General features: G+C 43.5%; 1 pseudogene; it reads left to right on the plus strand.

Moving 5' to 3' along the window:
- The first annotated feature begins 5,179 nt into the window (after positions 1 to 5,179).
- LOC116101373 lies at positions 5,180 to 14,115 on the plus strand (annotated as a pseudogene).
- Positions 14,116 to 14,519: the final 404 nt, after the last annotated feature.

Here is a 14,519-nt window from a genome sequence, read left to right on the forward strand (position 1 = left end):
ACCTGAGCCTATCAGTGCCATTCTTATTTAAACCACCACGACAGGCATGACTGATATGTGTCCTACCTAAATCCTTAACCCCTATGGACTAGTATTCATGGTGTTAGAAGATAGACTTCACACTACCAAAGGAGAAAGGTAAACACCAGCCCAGCTACAAACACTTTGGTCTTCAAGAGTGACCTGCCTGCAAAAGCAATAGTGGCGCAAGGCTTGTGGGAATAACCAGCCAATAACAGCTTTAAGGCCTACTCTGTGAGATGAAACCCTTACTCAGTGCTGCTTGGGTGGCTGAGAACCTGACACTAGAAAGGCAGGGACTGAGGGGAAAATAAAATACTACTGTTCTACTAAAGGAACTTAGCTATAAATGACTCCTTACAATGTGGTACTATTCTCAGATCAGTGCCCTGCCCAGCCATCATCGGAGAAGCTTCCTCTTTTAGCAGATGGGACCCACAGCCAGACAATATACAGAGAAAGAGATCTTAGACCACCCAGCTCTGAAAAGAATGTCTCCATCAAATCCCTTTCCTCAGAGCTCAGGGAACTCTTTGGGAGAGGAGGTGGCAAGAGTGTAAGAGCCAGAGGGGATGGAGGCCACCGAGGCATCAAGGCCTTCTAGATACAACAGGGCTGGAACACATGCAAAGTCATGGAGACTGAGACAGCATGCACAGGCCCTGCATGGGTTTGCACCAGATGCAGTCCTAGAGCTGAAAGGAGAAGTGAACACAAGCTCCCATCCCTAACACAGAAACTGTTCAATTGATAGCCACTTTCAAATGAAGAATTTGTTTTCTCCTTGTGAGTCTCACTGGGGAAATGAACCATAATGATGGGTCCCATGGCCAGCCATAGATGGCCAAGGGAAAATGAACTCAGTGTCTAGTGTTCATCACAAGAGACCCTTTGGAAACAAAGATAAGATTGACCTTAGGAGGAGGTTCCCAGGGTGCCAGCCCAGGCTATGCCATTACTGCATTGAGCTTGGTTTGCTGGGAACAGAGCCACCACAGCATAGTCATCCATACTCCTCTAGAGCACTGTGGGATGGAGTGATGGAGGTGGTGTATAGGGTGTTTTGAAGTCCTGTAAATGTATATCCAGGACTATTTTCTGTTTTAGAACATTCTTCTCTGGAAATACATCAAATTCAGGAACCTGAAATGTCTTTTCATGCTGCAAATGAAAGCTTGATTAGAGTCATCTAGTTATACTGCATGCCCTTCATGTGTCACTCCACATTGGAAGGTCTTGTCCTCTGTCACCTTCAGCCTGGCCTTAGCTTCGGATTCAGAAATCACACTCAGGGACTTAGCTTTCATCACGCCTCAATTGGCAGAGTCTGGAGTGGGAAGAGACAAGAGCCCAGTGTACATATAGTCCAGATAGCTTCAACCTTAGTGACCACAGTTCCCTCTCCTATCAACAGGAGGCTGCTTCTCAGCTTTTGTGGCCTGTGTATTTCACTGGGCTAGTTATCATGATATGTAGGAGGAGTAACTTACAAGAATGTGGAGGAAGGGTTACTTACAGGAATGTGGAGGGAGGATAACTTACAGGAGGTAGAAATTATTCAAAGGCTGCATCACCAAAGGCAATTGCATCTTGGGTGACAGTTCACAAAATTTGGGAACCTGGAGTACACTGCCCAGTCTGCAGGCAACACAGGGAGTTGTAGAGAGTTCTTTTCAAGTGGCTCAATTAGTCTAAACCTATCTTAGGAAGCTGGACTTGCTTCTTCTTCTTCTTCTTCTTCTTCTTCTTCTTCTTCTTCTTCTTCTTCTTCTTCTTCTTCTTCTTCTTCTTCTTCTTCTTCTCCTTCTTCTTCTTCCAGACATCTGGTCTTGTCTCAGAGTCTTCTTGCATCTTGCCTGGTCCAAAGGTGACTTTCAGCAGACTGTTCTATTTATTCTTGAATAGGAGGGACATAGTAAATCTGATTAGTTTTAGGGACTTAATGAAGCTATTTTGACTTTGTTTGTTTCTTTGATTTCACTTTCTGGCTTAAGCTGAAAGTTTAATCAAAGATGGAATTCATTCAAGATGGAATGTTTCAATCTAGGAGGAAATTGCAATGATGTCAGCCCACTATGGCTCAGAGTAAGAATGACTTGTGTTAGTGTAGGGAGTGGTGACTCTGAGTCTATTACTTAATGGTTACTGGGCAGCAAAACTCCTGAACTGACAGGAGGCATGTCCTGCATTGTGAAGGGAAATGTTTGCAGATATGACAGATGAGAAAAGCTACAGTAACAGGGTTCATGGGTAAGGCAGAGCCAGTGGGGAACACTACTGTGTTCCATGGAGGCAAGGTGAGCCAATGGGAAACATTGCTGAGGTCTGGTTTTCTATCAAGTGATGCATATGTCACTGTTGCTCCATTCTCCAGTGGTGAGCATTCTCCCCATCTGATTTAGTTACTTCTCTGTCATTGTGATAAGACACCATGACAAAGGGAGTTCATAGCAGAGTCTCTCTGGGGTGACAGTTCCAAAAGGAGAAGAGTCCATATATCCTTGATGTGTAGCAGCAAAGGGCAGGCATGGTGGCTGGAGCAGGAAGCTAAGAGATTACAACATCAATCATGAACACAAAGCAAAGAGAGATAACTGGAGGCATGGAAAAGATGTAAGACACCAGAGCTCACCTTTGATGATGTTCTCCCACCAGCAAGGTCACACATTCCAAACCTCCCCAAAGAGTGGTATCACCTGGCAGTCAATTTCAAATACCTGAGCTTATGGGAGTCATTTGTTTTTCAAATCAACACACCATCTACCCTTGCCTGATCCCTAGCCAGGAAAGACCTGCTTCCTCTAGGTTCCAAGGTTGCAATTGACACTCCTAGCCTTTAAATGGCTTCCTTGAAGTGACATGTGGGTCTTTGTTTCCCAGAAAGCTCTATCAGAAACTGTTGGCCTCAGTGATACTAATTAAAGAGGGAGGATTAGATTTATTTTGATATAAACTGGATGCACTTGCTGGATGCTCAGCCGAGGGAGGAAAAGATAGTAAAGCTAGCACAGTTCATAGGTGGGAAGCCATAACTGAAATGAAGTATTTAGTATTATGAAATGGTTGTGTGAGCCAAACACATATTGCATGGAAGCTGGTGGTTTTGTAACATATTTACTCTTGTGATGTCTTTGTTAATATTTTCCCTAGCTTCCAGCAAATACAAACTTATGGATAAATCAGGTACCATGGGGCACAAGAATAATCCTATGACTAGAACTTCATAGTAAGAGTGTGCCTCGATAAAAGGAAGTCAAACACAAAAACAAGTCCACAACTGCAATCACAGAGAGAATCTGGGGCTGAGTGGAGGCTAGACCCAGAGGGAAAAACAAGCCTTCCCTGGAGAGGGATCCTGTGGGCAGAAGCCCAGGATTGGGTCCAACCAACCGAATGAAAGTAATTCATGTTGATACACTATTGGAGTGGCACAAAATGAGTATCCCTGCATAGGATGGCAAGCTTTGGATGATCCAGTAAATTGTAAAATAGGATGGGCTCTGGAGACAGCCATGCATGGGTATGGGGTTGCCTTTCTACTTTTCATGAGTGATTGTGGTCCAGATCTGATGTCCACCCTTCTGGAGCTTAAGGAGTGAGTGAGCCTAGCTCATGTAACTTTGGATCTTTATAGGTGTGTGAAACTATTGAAAAATTTGTCTTCAGAGATCATAACTAAATGTGGTGCCAGGAGTTCTTTATCTCCAAACTTCTGGAAGAGACAACACCACTACAAAGGGAGCAAATTGGCCCCCAGTGACTGAAACCTGGCACTGAACAGCCCCATGTGCAGCAGCTCCTCAGCAACTCCAGGACATTAACAAGTGGAGCTTCTGTAACCACAAGCAAAGGAATGAGCCAAAGCCTGACCATCCCATCCTACTGAACAACGAGGGCCCAAGGTCATCTTCAAATTAGTTCTAATTTAATTCTCATGAGAAGGCAGCCACTGAGATATGCCAAGTACTATTCTCTTTAGATGTACCCCAGACATGCCTACCTAACCATGATGAATATGCATATTCCTATGATCCAGAGGGATGATGAGCAGGGGCTCCTACTTTATAATGCACTAGGTGTGTTATGGATAGGGACATGTTGTTGTGTGTCATGCAAGAGCCCATCAAATGTCCTCAGACTTGCTTTCATACAGCCTCCATGGCCAGCTCCGCCTAGCTTTCCTGTCCTGAGCCCTCTTTCCTATTTGGGCTTGGGTAGGAGATAGTCCTACAGTTGTTTCCTAAATAAAAATGAAAAAAAAAAATGTAGCTCACTGTGCCTTCTGACCTTGAGGAGTCAAAGTCTCTTGTATTCTATGCTGTCATTCCTGAGATGAAGTGGTAGTGGTAGGGTGGCTACTTGAAGGAGCAGTACAAGCCAGTTGCAGGGCTGTCCACGTCATTCAAGTTCTTGACCCTATAGTCTCTCCCTGTTGATTAGCTTCTAGCTGTAAATGGGCTTCACTGCATGTGGCCATTACAGCAGCCAAACCACATTATTTTCACAGGCAGAAGGCAGAGTCCTCACAGGCCCATGGGCAGTTGTTAGGTCCATGGCCACACTAGCACATCTCATTGCTGGGCTGTCTGGGTATCCCTGCTCTGTGGATGACTGCTGCTCCTCGTCAGTGAGGGGCAGGTGACCATCAGTTTTCCCTGAAGTATTAGCCCCATTTTTGTGGCTTATATGCTATAAACATGGTGACTTATTTTGGACTATGCATTATCCTTAAACCAGTGTTACAGCCTTTAATTACTTATTCGTTTTATAACTCAGATTAGTCTTTTTATGGGAAATTGACTAGAAAGATCAAATGTAATTGAATCTCTTATCTTAATGTGCTCTAGAAATTGTTCAAATCTTGAGTTGTGCTACAAGTGTTGTGTTTGTTGTTATGTTAAGTGGGTGATATTTTGGGAGAGATTGAGAATGTGTATATTGACAGAGTTCAAGGACTCTGGAGGATTTGGAACTTAAGATGGCCCGTGGTCATTCAGTTTGTGAAGTTTGGATTATTTCAGCTCCTTTAGTTTCTGCAGTGACTGAATGAGTTACTTTCTGCATTGTTCTGTGAATACAAGAGATGGTTCACTCCTGTGGGGCATCTTCTGGCTATGTAGGGAAGCCAATCTGCTGCTAAAGGCTCATGCCACAGAACATGGTGGAGCTCTTGTCCTGTACACTCTTGTTGAATCTCATCTCCACAGTCTCCACACAATCTCTCCTCATGGGAAGATTTGAAAATTCAATGAAAAGTTATATCCCTTCAGGGTCAACTTCAACTGTGATCTACCACAATGACTATGTATTCCCTAGGCAATGCATGAGAGTGTCCCACTCTTTCTGTCACCACATAGTGATAAACTAACCTGTTGGTGTTGGTTTATTGATAAGACTATGTCACACCAACATGATGTAGTGATCTAATGATGTAATGATAAAATGAGGTGAGGAAAACCCATAGTCTATGTTGAGGGACAGTTTGTAACAAGAAATGCATCTTCTTGTAGGGGTCAATGGTACATGACTCTCAGCCAAGCTGTCTTGAGGGCATCTCCAGGAAGGAAATCACCATAGGTGTCAGTGTCCTAGAGCTGTGCACATGACCTCAGGCATCTGCTTTCTTCATCCTTACGGCTTGGCAACTGTGGCCCATAGGGACTCCTGTTTACCTCACTGTAGGTAATTGCTCTCTGAGGGCCACTCCCAAGCAATCTCAGAGTCCATCCCAGGGGGTCATCCTTACATTAAACCCTTTGTGGCTACAATGTATGTTCTTCGGGACATGTAGACATCTTGGGTTTAGATGAGCATCCATGGACAGTTTCTCTTTCCATGTGAGTTGCTCCTTGCTCTGTTCACATCTTACTTATGGGTACCAATCTTCTCCTCTCTCTCTCTCTCTCTCTCCCTCTCTCTCTCTCTCTCTTTCCCTTTCTTTCTCTTCTTTCTCTCTCTCTTCCTTCCTTCCTCCTTCTTTCCCTCCCTCCCTCCCTTTCTTTCTTTCCTGTTATTTTTTTCTTCTGTGAGGGAGGGATGACTCTTAAAGAGATTTGGTTTTCCTCTTATCTATTTTAGTGTGTAAAAATGAAAAAAAACAACTCTTACCAGAATCACCTTGTTTCATAGTTTCAGTTTGCAACTTTAAATGTGGGGCTCTATAGGTTTGCTCTATGACCTATCTGGGCTGTTGATCAGTGTAAACAGAAATCTTGCCCTGTGGCTTGGCTCTGAGGCAGATCTTAGTTTCTAGAGAAGCATGATGGTTTCTTGTGGATCTGGTACAGAGTTCAGGGCTCAGAGCTACCTGTGGCCTGAAGAGTTACAGGCAGACAGGTGCTGGGGCTGAGATGTAATCAGAGGGGGTTTGGGGGTTCAGGTGAGAAGCCCTGCCTTCCTTATGAAGCCATTGGTTATCTACATGGAATACTGGCAGATCACCCTTGGCTTTGTTGGGATAAATATGGGTCCTGAAGGTTCTATGGATAGCTTAGCTCTTCAGTGTGAGGGAATGGGATTTTCAAAAGCTCTGGCCCTGCTCTCAAGTTCACCTTATAGGAGAAAGACCTTGGTCTGTGCACTCACAGGAGAAGAATGTCTTCCTTGTTCAGCAATACCCCATGTGAGTTCTTTGTTTTCATGTAGCCAACATCCCACTCATGGAGTCTCCAGGATGAATCTGGTTCTGCTCACTCCCATCAGACAGTAGAAATGGGCAGAGCTCCTTGCCTGCATGCTGATCAGTCCATATCCTTCTCTGCCTGAGAGGCCCATATTCTTAGTGAGTCCTGGATGATATGTGTATGAGGTGAAGGGAAGACAGATTTGAAGCTGGGTAGGAGTGATAGCCTAGAAATTTGGGGCTGGCTTGAAGCCAGGTCCATGACTTGCATATTGTTTCCAGCCCTGGCACAGCCTGATACATTCTCTGGCAGGAACAAGCCTTCCCATGGAAGTGAGTGATACCTGTTGTCCTCACTGGGTTTATCATCCTCAAGGGAGTGATTTAGAGTCACCATGTAGGAATAGACAGTTGTGGTGTTTAAAAAAGGAATATATTCATTCCCCCAAAGCTGGGCACATCTGAACCACCTTCATGCCACTCTATAACAGCTCCATGTTCTAAACAAATCCAGATCCCCCAAACATGCTCCTCAGAACTGTTTTTCTGCCTGTCTCTGAGAAGCCTGGCCCACCCCTTGATAAAGCTTATCCTCTCTAGGTCCAAAAATTCATTTCTAGGGGAATGATTCCCCCTTGGTGTACCTTAACAGGCCAGGATACTTGCTTAGAGGAGCTTCAGTTCTCAGGATATCACAGGGCATGATCTATGTTAAATCAGATAGAGGTTATAGGAAGATACTGCCCATCACAGGCAGGGGTTCCCTCTGTTCTGGATCTACTGTGTTCAGAATGGAGAGTTCATGCCCACACTGTCACACTGTGTTGAGAGTTGATGTTATCATTTCTACAGCAACAGTGCCCATGAGAAGCACTCCTACTCACAACTGCCTGGACCCGGTGTGAAATGATGGCTGCCCCACACCCTGTGTCTCCTTGATCATTTCCAGCTGTGTCACAGTAACTCCCAGGACTCCCTCTCAAATGGCCATAAACAACAACACAACTGTGGTAGAGTTTGTCCTGCAGGGACTCTCTGGGGATCCTGGGCTCCAGGCTCTCTTCTTGGCCTTTTTCTTGCTTCTTTACATCCTGGCTCTTGCAGGAAACACCCTCATCATCGTAGCCATCAGCCTCAACCCAAGCCTTCACACTCCCATGTATTTCTTCCTTGCAAACCTGGCCCTGTTGGACATCGTCTGTACATCCACTGTTCTTCCCAAACTTCTGGAGGGTCTGGTGGGTAAGAGCAGCCACATCTCTTACAAGGGGTGCATGACTCTTCTTCCTGACCTGGACTTTGGCAGCTGAGTTGTTGCTGCTCACTGTCATGGCCTATGACCGCTATGTGGCCATCTGCCACCCACTGCACTATGGCATGCTGATGAGCTGGCCCATCTGTGTCCTGCTTGCAGGCTTTGTGTGGGTGATTGGCATAGCCAACACATCTGTGCATACTGGCCTGATGGCCCGACTCAATTTCTGTGGCCCCAACCAAATTCGTAACTTTTTATGTGAAGTCCCAACATTGCTGCTTCTGTCTTGCAGCCCAACCACCCTCAACAACATCATGATTGTCATCGCAGATGTTTACTTTGGTGAGGTCAACTTTGTGTTCACTATGATATCATACAGTTTCATCATTGCAAGCATCCTGCGCATACGCTCCACAGAGGGCAAGAAACGTGCCTTCTCCACCTGCTCTGCCCACCTGGTGGTGGTCATCCTGTACTACTCCACTGTCATCTATACCTATTTGCAGCCTGGCTCTGGATCCTCCTTGGAGAATGGCAAGGTGGTTGCCTTAGTGTATACAGCAGTCAGCCCTACCCTGAACCCCGTCATTTATTCTCTGAGGAACAAGGATGTCAAAGTGGCCCTCAGGAAGGTCTTTCCCTATGTCTGCTGAGGAGCCAGAAGGCATCAGTGTGGCTTGATCCAGACGTCGATGAACTAGTTGGAATGCATGATTGAGAATCTGATGTCATGGCAGGGATCAGAAAGATAATTTATATGGCAGAAGTACATGTACTGTGCTCTCCTTGGAGGAGTCACTGTACATTTCCTTTTGGAAGTGTGGACATCCAGGTTTGAGACAGGCTGTGTGTTTATATCCTGGATAGCTATCTTTTATGTAAAGCTTTTTGGTATCATGCATTGGAGAAAATCACCCAGACCCTGATATTGGACTAATTCCCCTTAGTTTGGACTTGAGAACTGTGTCTGGTGGCACCATGGTCCTCACACCTCTGAGAGGGGAGAGACAAGTTATAGACTTCTTATACCAGCAATGCCCAGGAAGGTGTGGGTTGACTCGTCTGTTTCTCTTCAGCAGGGATGCTTTGCTGTCATAGTAGAGGATGCCAGTCTTTTCTTGGTTTGGACAGAAGCTTCTAATTTATTTATTCACATGCCCTTCTATTTTACTGATTTCAAAATAAGCTGCAATTATTAATGCACTTTTCCTTAAATAGTTTCATATACATATTAGAGACAGAGGTCATCTGGCCTGGAGTTCTTAAAGAAAAAATTTGGACAGTGAAATGGGTGAGTCAGGGTATCATTTACTGAGTCTTAGCAAATGCACACAGCTATGTAATGTAAGTCCCCGCAGAGAGTGGAGATGGTAGCCTTTAATGTAGCATGTTTCACCCAGGGCCTGAAGTCACCAGTGCCCTTACTGGTAGTCATTGCTGTCCTGATGTTTCAGCTGCAGGTCAGTTTTGTGTGTTATAGAACTTTGTACACATGGCATCACACATCACACATTCTGACATGTGTGCTCGTTCATAGCACAGTGCTTTTTATTTTTAAATTTTATTTATATGTATGAATGTTTTGACTAGGTGTATGTATGTTTGCCACAAGCATGTCTGGTGGCCTTGGAGGTTAGGAGAGGGTGTTGGATCCCTGGAATAAGTGACATGGCTGTGAGGCAACATGTGGGTGGGCAAATAGAGCCCGGGTCATCCGCAAGAACAGTAAGTGTTCTCAAAGGATGAGTCATCTTTCCAGCCATGTAACAATATTTAAAGATTCATTCCTGTTTTCCTGTGTAACCAGTACTGTGTTCTTTTCTATTTTGGTGAACACTAGATCTTATGGCTATAACACACTTTATTTTTCAGCTTCCATAAATAATCATACAAATCCTCTTCTGTTCTTTTCTTTCTCTGCAGAAAGTGACTGTGAATGGCTTCTCAGGGTCTCAGGGTGTGTTGAGGCTGAGGTTTTTTTGTTTTGTTTTGTTTTTTCTTGTTATGTTTTATTAATTTTTCATTAGATATTTTCTTTATTTACATGTCATATGATTTTTCTTTTCCCAGTTTCCCCTCCCAGGAACAAACAAACAAACTGCAAAACTTTTATTGGGTTTTACCCTTCACACTCTGAGCAACAGTGAATGGGATTTCTACTGGCTTTTACTACCACCTACATTCATTGGTAGAAAAAGGCTCAGAATTTGAGCTTAATCATTCCTAACTCCTGCTCAGCTCCTGAGATGCTCCCTCCTGCTCTAGGAGTGACACTGGCATTGGGGATGGCCTGCACTGTTGTTCTTTACTGCAGAGGTGCAGCCCTACAAACTACCCCAATTACTGCTTCATACATTGTTCTGCCCCTCTGGTCATTAACACCCCTGTTGATTTCTTTGATTTGTTACTTAGGAAGGCATTCCTTAAATTCTAAATATTTAGGCATTTCCCAGTTGGCACTGTTGGTCTAGCTTCCTTAGAGTCAGTTGCTCCTGGAGAACCCTGGGCCTTTCAGTTCCCGAGAAACTGAGGCATTCCTTGGGAAAGTGAAGCATTCAAGTTGTGTTCCCTAGAAGTCAGTAAAGCATGTAGAAGGTTGACAGGACAATTACTCTGAGACATTAATATTGCATACGTTGTAGAGCTTCCAGACATTGTATCCTGACAACTACAATTGTATTTTTCCTGGGCAACTGCCATTATATTCGGTTTTTGATAGGGGTAGCAAACTTGTCTCATCCCCAGTCTTGCTCAGACCCCTCCATCCTGGTCTGGTTTTCATTTCTCACTGACCATATATATGCATACACATATGTTCCAAGGGTCCTCAAAAGACCCTGTGTCCTGTCATCATTGAGTTAGTGCTCGTGAAGGATGGAGGTCTCAGTTTCTGGAGGCAGTTAGTCCGTGCTGATGACCATCTTGTTCTGTTCATTATTGAGAGGACTGATATACTCCACTGTAATAAACCAGTTTACGTTGCCTTGGACTTATATCAGTTTTTCTTCCTGTGTCTAATAGTTCTGTTGCTAGGGAAGACATGTTTTTGGGTTCTTCTATCACACTGACTGTTTCTAACTCTGTGTGACCCCTTTTATCAATAAATAATTTCCTTTATTCATGCTATTAACTTCTGCTCTGAGATTAAGACTGTCTGATAATAAAACACTTAGCTGCTCCAGCTTTCATTTGACTGTTGGTATGATGTATTTTTTCATTATTTTACTTTCAGCCTAATTACATTAATTTTTTTTAATTTATTTACATCCTAAATGCTGCCCCTCCAGTCCCCTGCTCCAAAATCCTTTACCTTACCTCCCCTCCTCTTTTACTCTGAGAGGGTGCCCCTCCTGTGCATCCCCCTTCTCTGGGGCATCAAGTCTCTACAGGATTAGGCAAATCCTCTTTCACTGGGGTGCAATAAGGCAGTCAGTTCTCTGCTATATCTGTGCCAAGGGCCTTGGACCAGCCCATGTATACTCTTTGGTTGGTGGCTTAGTCTCTGGGAGCTCCTAGTTGACAACTTTGGTCTTCCTATGTGTCCATTCATTCTCCTGGTCCATCCATTTGCCTTCAGAATTTATGATGTCTTTGTTTTTCATAGCTGAATAGTATTCCATTGTGTAGATTTACCAAATTTTCTTTATCCATTCTTCAGTTGAGGGACATCTAGATTATTCCCAGTTTCTGGCTGTTATGAATAAAACTGCTATGAACATAGTTAAACAAGAGTTTTGTGAGATGGTGAAGCATCTTTTGGGTATATGCCCAGGAGTGGTATGGCTTTGCCATAAGGTAGAACTATTCCTAACTTTCTGAGAAAATACCAAATTGCTTATCAAAGTGTGTAGAAATTTACACTCCCACCATGTCCTAGTTAGGGTTTTACTGTTGTGAACAAATACCATGACCAAGGCAATTCTTATAAATGGGCTGGTTTACAGGTTCAGAGGTTCATTCCATAATTGTCAAGGCAGGAAGCATGGCAGCATTCAGGCATGCATGATGCAGGAGGAACTGAAAGTTCTACATGTTCATCTGATGGCTGCTAGCAGAATACTGACTTCTAGGCAGCTAGGATGAGAGTCTTATAGCCCACACCCACAGTGACACTCCTACTCCAACAGGGCCACACCTTCTAATAGTGCCAGGCCCTTGGCTGAACATATGCAAACCATTACACACCAGCAATGGAGGAGTGTTCTCCGTGCTCCACATCCTGGCCAGCATGTGCTAATACTTGAGTTTTTATCTTAACTGTTAGGAGCCAACAAGCTAATAACTAATAGGTGATTTTTCTGAGATGGTCTGCCTCAGATTATAATAATCCAAAACAGATTTGCTCTGATAGACAAGGAGAAAAATCATTTTAGGGAAGATTACTGCTATTAATATGCTTGTCCTGTTATTAAACATATATGACAACTACTAGGTGTTATCCCACCCTTTTGAGCAGATTTCCGCGGATCTACAAAGATGTACTATCTTGTAGTGATGCTATATAGATAAATAGCTGACTTCTCAATTCTTTATGATGATCCTATAAAAATTCCTAAAATTATATCAGTATTTTTTTTCCATTTTTCGAGACAAGTCCATTTTTCCATTTTTCTCTGTGTATGTGAAAGGGACCTTGGACCAGGTAGTTTATGCAGCCTGGTTGGTGGTTCAGTGTCTGAGAGATCTCAGAGGTCCAGGTTAGTTGAGGCTGCTGGTCTTTTTATTTGTTTGCCCTCCTCCTCAGCTTTTTCTAGCCTTTCCCTAATTTAACCACAAGAGTCCCCACCTTCAGTCCAATGATTGGGTATAAGTCACTGTATCTGCATCTATCTCAGTCAGCTGCTTGTTGGGTCTCTCAGAGGACAGCTATGCTAGGCTCCTCTCTGTAAGCACACCATACCATCAATAATAGTGTCAGGCCTGGGAGCCTCCCCTTGAGATGGATCCCAAGTTGGGCTGGTCACAACACCTTCTTTCCCTCAGTCTCTTCTTCATTTTTGTCCCTGCAGTTCTTTTACACAGGACAATTCTGGGTCAGAGGTTTTTCTTATCTTTCTACTGTAGGTAGACACCACAAGTTCCTTCTTCCCTTCCCCAGTTATTTTTCCCATTTCATCTAAGGTCCCTCCCTTTGAGTCCAGAGAGTCTTTCACCTCCCAGGTCTGTAGCCATCCAGAGGGCATGGAGAACTGGGTCTACCTAAAAGGGGGGGTCTTGAAATGAAAAGGGTTGGGTATAAGAGAAGGATAAAGTCAAGGCAAAGTTTCTGATCAAGGGTCAAAGTTTAATATTCAGCACTGTGTTTATATAGGGAAAGCCCACAGACCCATCCTTTGTTTCAGCTGGATTGTGTTGCAAAGCAAGCTCAGCAGACTGTCTATTCTTGTAGGAAATTGCAAATGCAGCAAGGAGGGTAAAACCATTGTGACAAGCACTCAAGGTCTGTCTACCCTGCTCACGGCTGGGGGAAGGGCACAATTCCCCTCTTTTTTGTTCTTTTAAAGATGAACTGCATGGGGGAATGAGAATTACTTATTTTCCATAATTCCATCAAGGGTATAAAATGGCCAGGCAACTATGCCTGTCTTAGATAGGTGCCTATATTGCTCCTTCTTACTCGTCGTGGAGGACACATAGGTTTTTGATATATGTCTCAGTCTTAGGTCGATAAGAGCTCAAAAACACTCTTACCCATCTCTGACTACCAGCCTTATATAGCATACTCTTTCCCATTCAGACTAAAGTCATGAAGGACATATGTTTATTCACTCAATGTATTTCTTCATAGCAATGAATAACTGCCATGGTGAATTGCTGAGCTTGCTGAAAGAAATCCTGTGTGAAGGCAACCAATCTGCTTAAAATACAAGGTCCAAAAGTTAAAAGCAACAAAATTATAATTCGTGGTCCAAGCAGTGTAGAAATTAAAGTTGTAAGCCATGAGGAAGTAGAGAATCAGGATTCAAACCACCCTGATTCTGTCCTTTTTCTCTTTTACTTTTGGCTAGTCCTTCTTGAACTTTAGCCATAGAATTCATTACTATTCCTGAATGATTGATGTAAAAGTAACATTCTTTATGGAGGGCTGTACATAGTCCTCCCCATTAAAGGAATAAAAGATTAGGAACTTAAAGACATGCACTAACACTTGTTCAAAATCCAGATTCTCTCCAGTTTTATCCACTGCAAATGTAACTTCATAAAGAACTGTAACTAACTCCAAATATGTCTCTGAAAATGTCCACAATCAGCCTTCCAAATGAAGACTGTCATTTGCTTTTTTCCAATATTGCACTGATTTCTAGACCAGTCCATGACTGAGTCATAATAACTTGTCACATTAAAGGAAAGAGAAGAATCATTATAACTTCTCTTTTTGATTAACTTTTCTAAGTCAGTTTCCACAGTCTCCATGTTCTTTATCCCACAAGTTTTAAAAGCTTGAAGCAAGGCAGCTTATCCAATCTGGGATATAGGCAAGCAAAAGTGGTTCAAGAATATATGCCCAATAAGACTTTCCTGTCACCATTGTCAGGGAGCTCAGCAAGCTCACAGGTCAGCATCATTCTTTGTCCCAGCATCAGCATGTCACACTAATCACTCTGGCAGCTAGTACGCCCC

This window comes from Mastomys coucha, unplaced genomic scaffold (assembly GCF_008632895.1).
Source record: "Mastomys coucha isolate ucsf_1 unplaced genomic scaffold, UCSF_Mcou_1 pScaffold21, whole genome shotgun sequence".
NCBI lineage: Eukaryota > Metazoa > Chordata > Mammalia > Rodentia > Muridae > Mastomys > Mastomys coucha.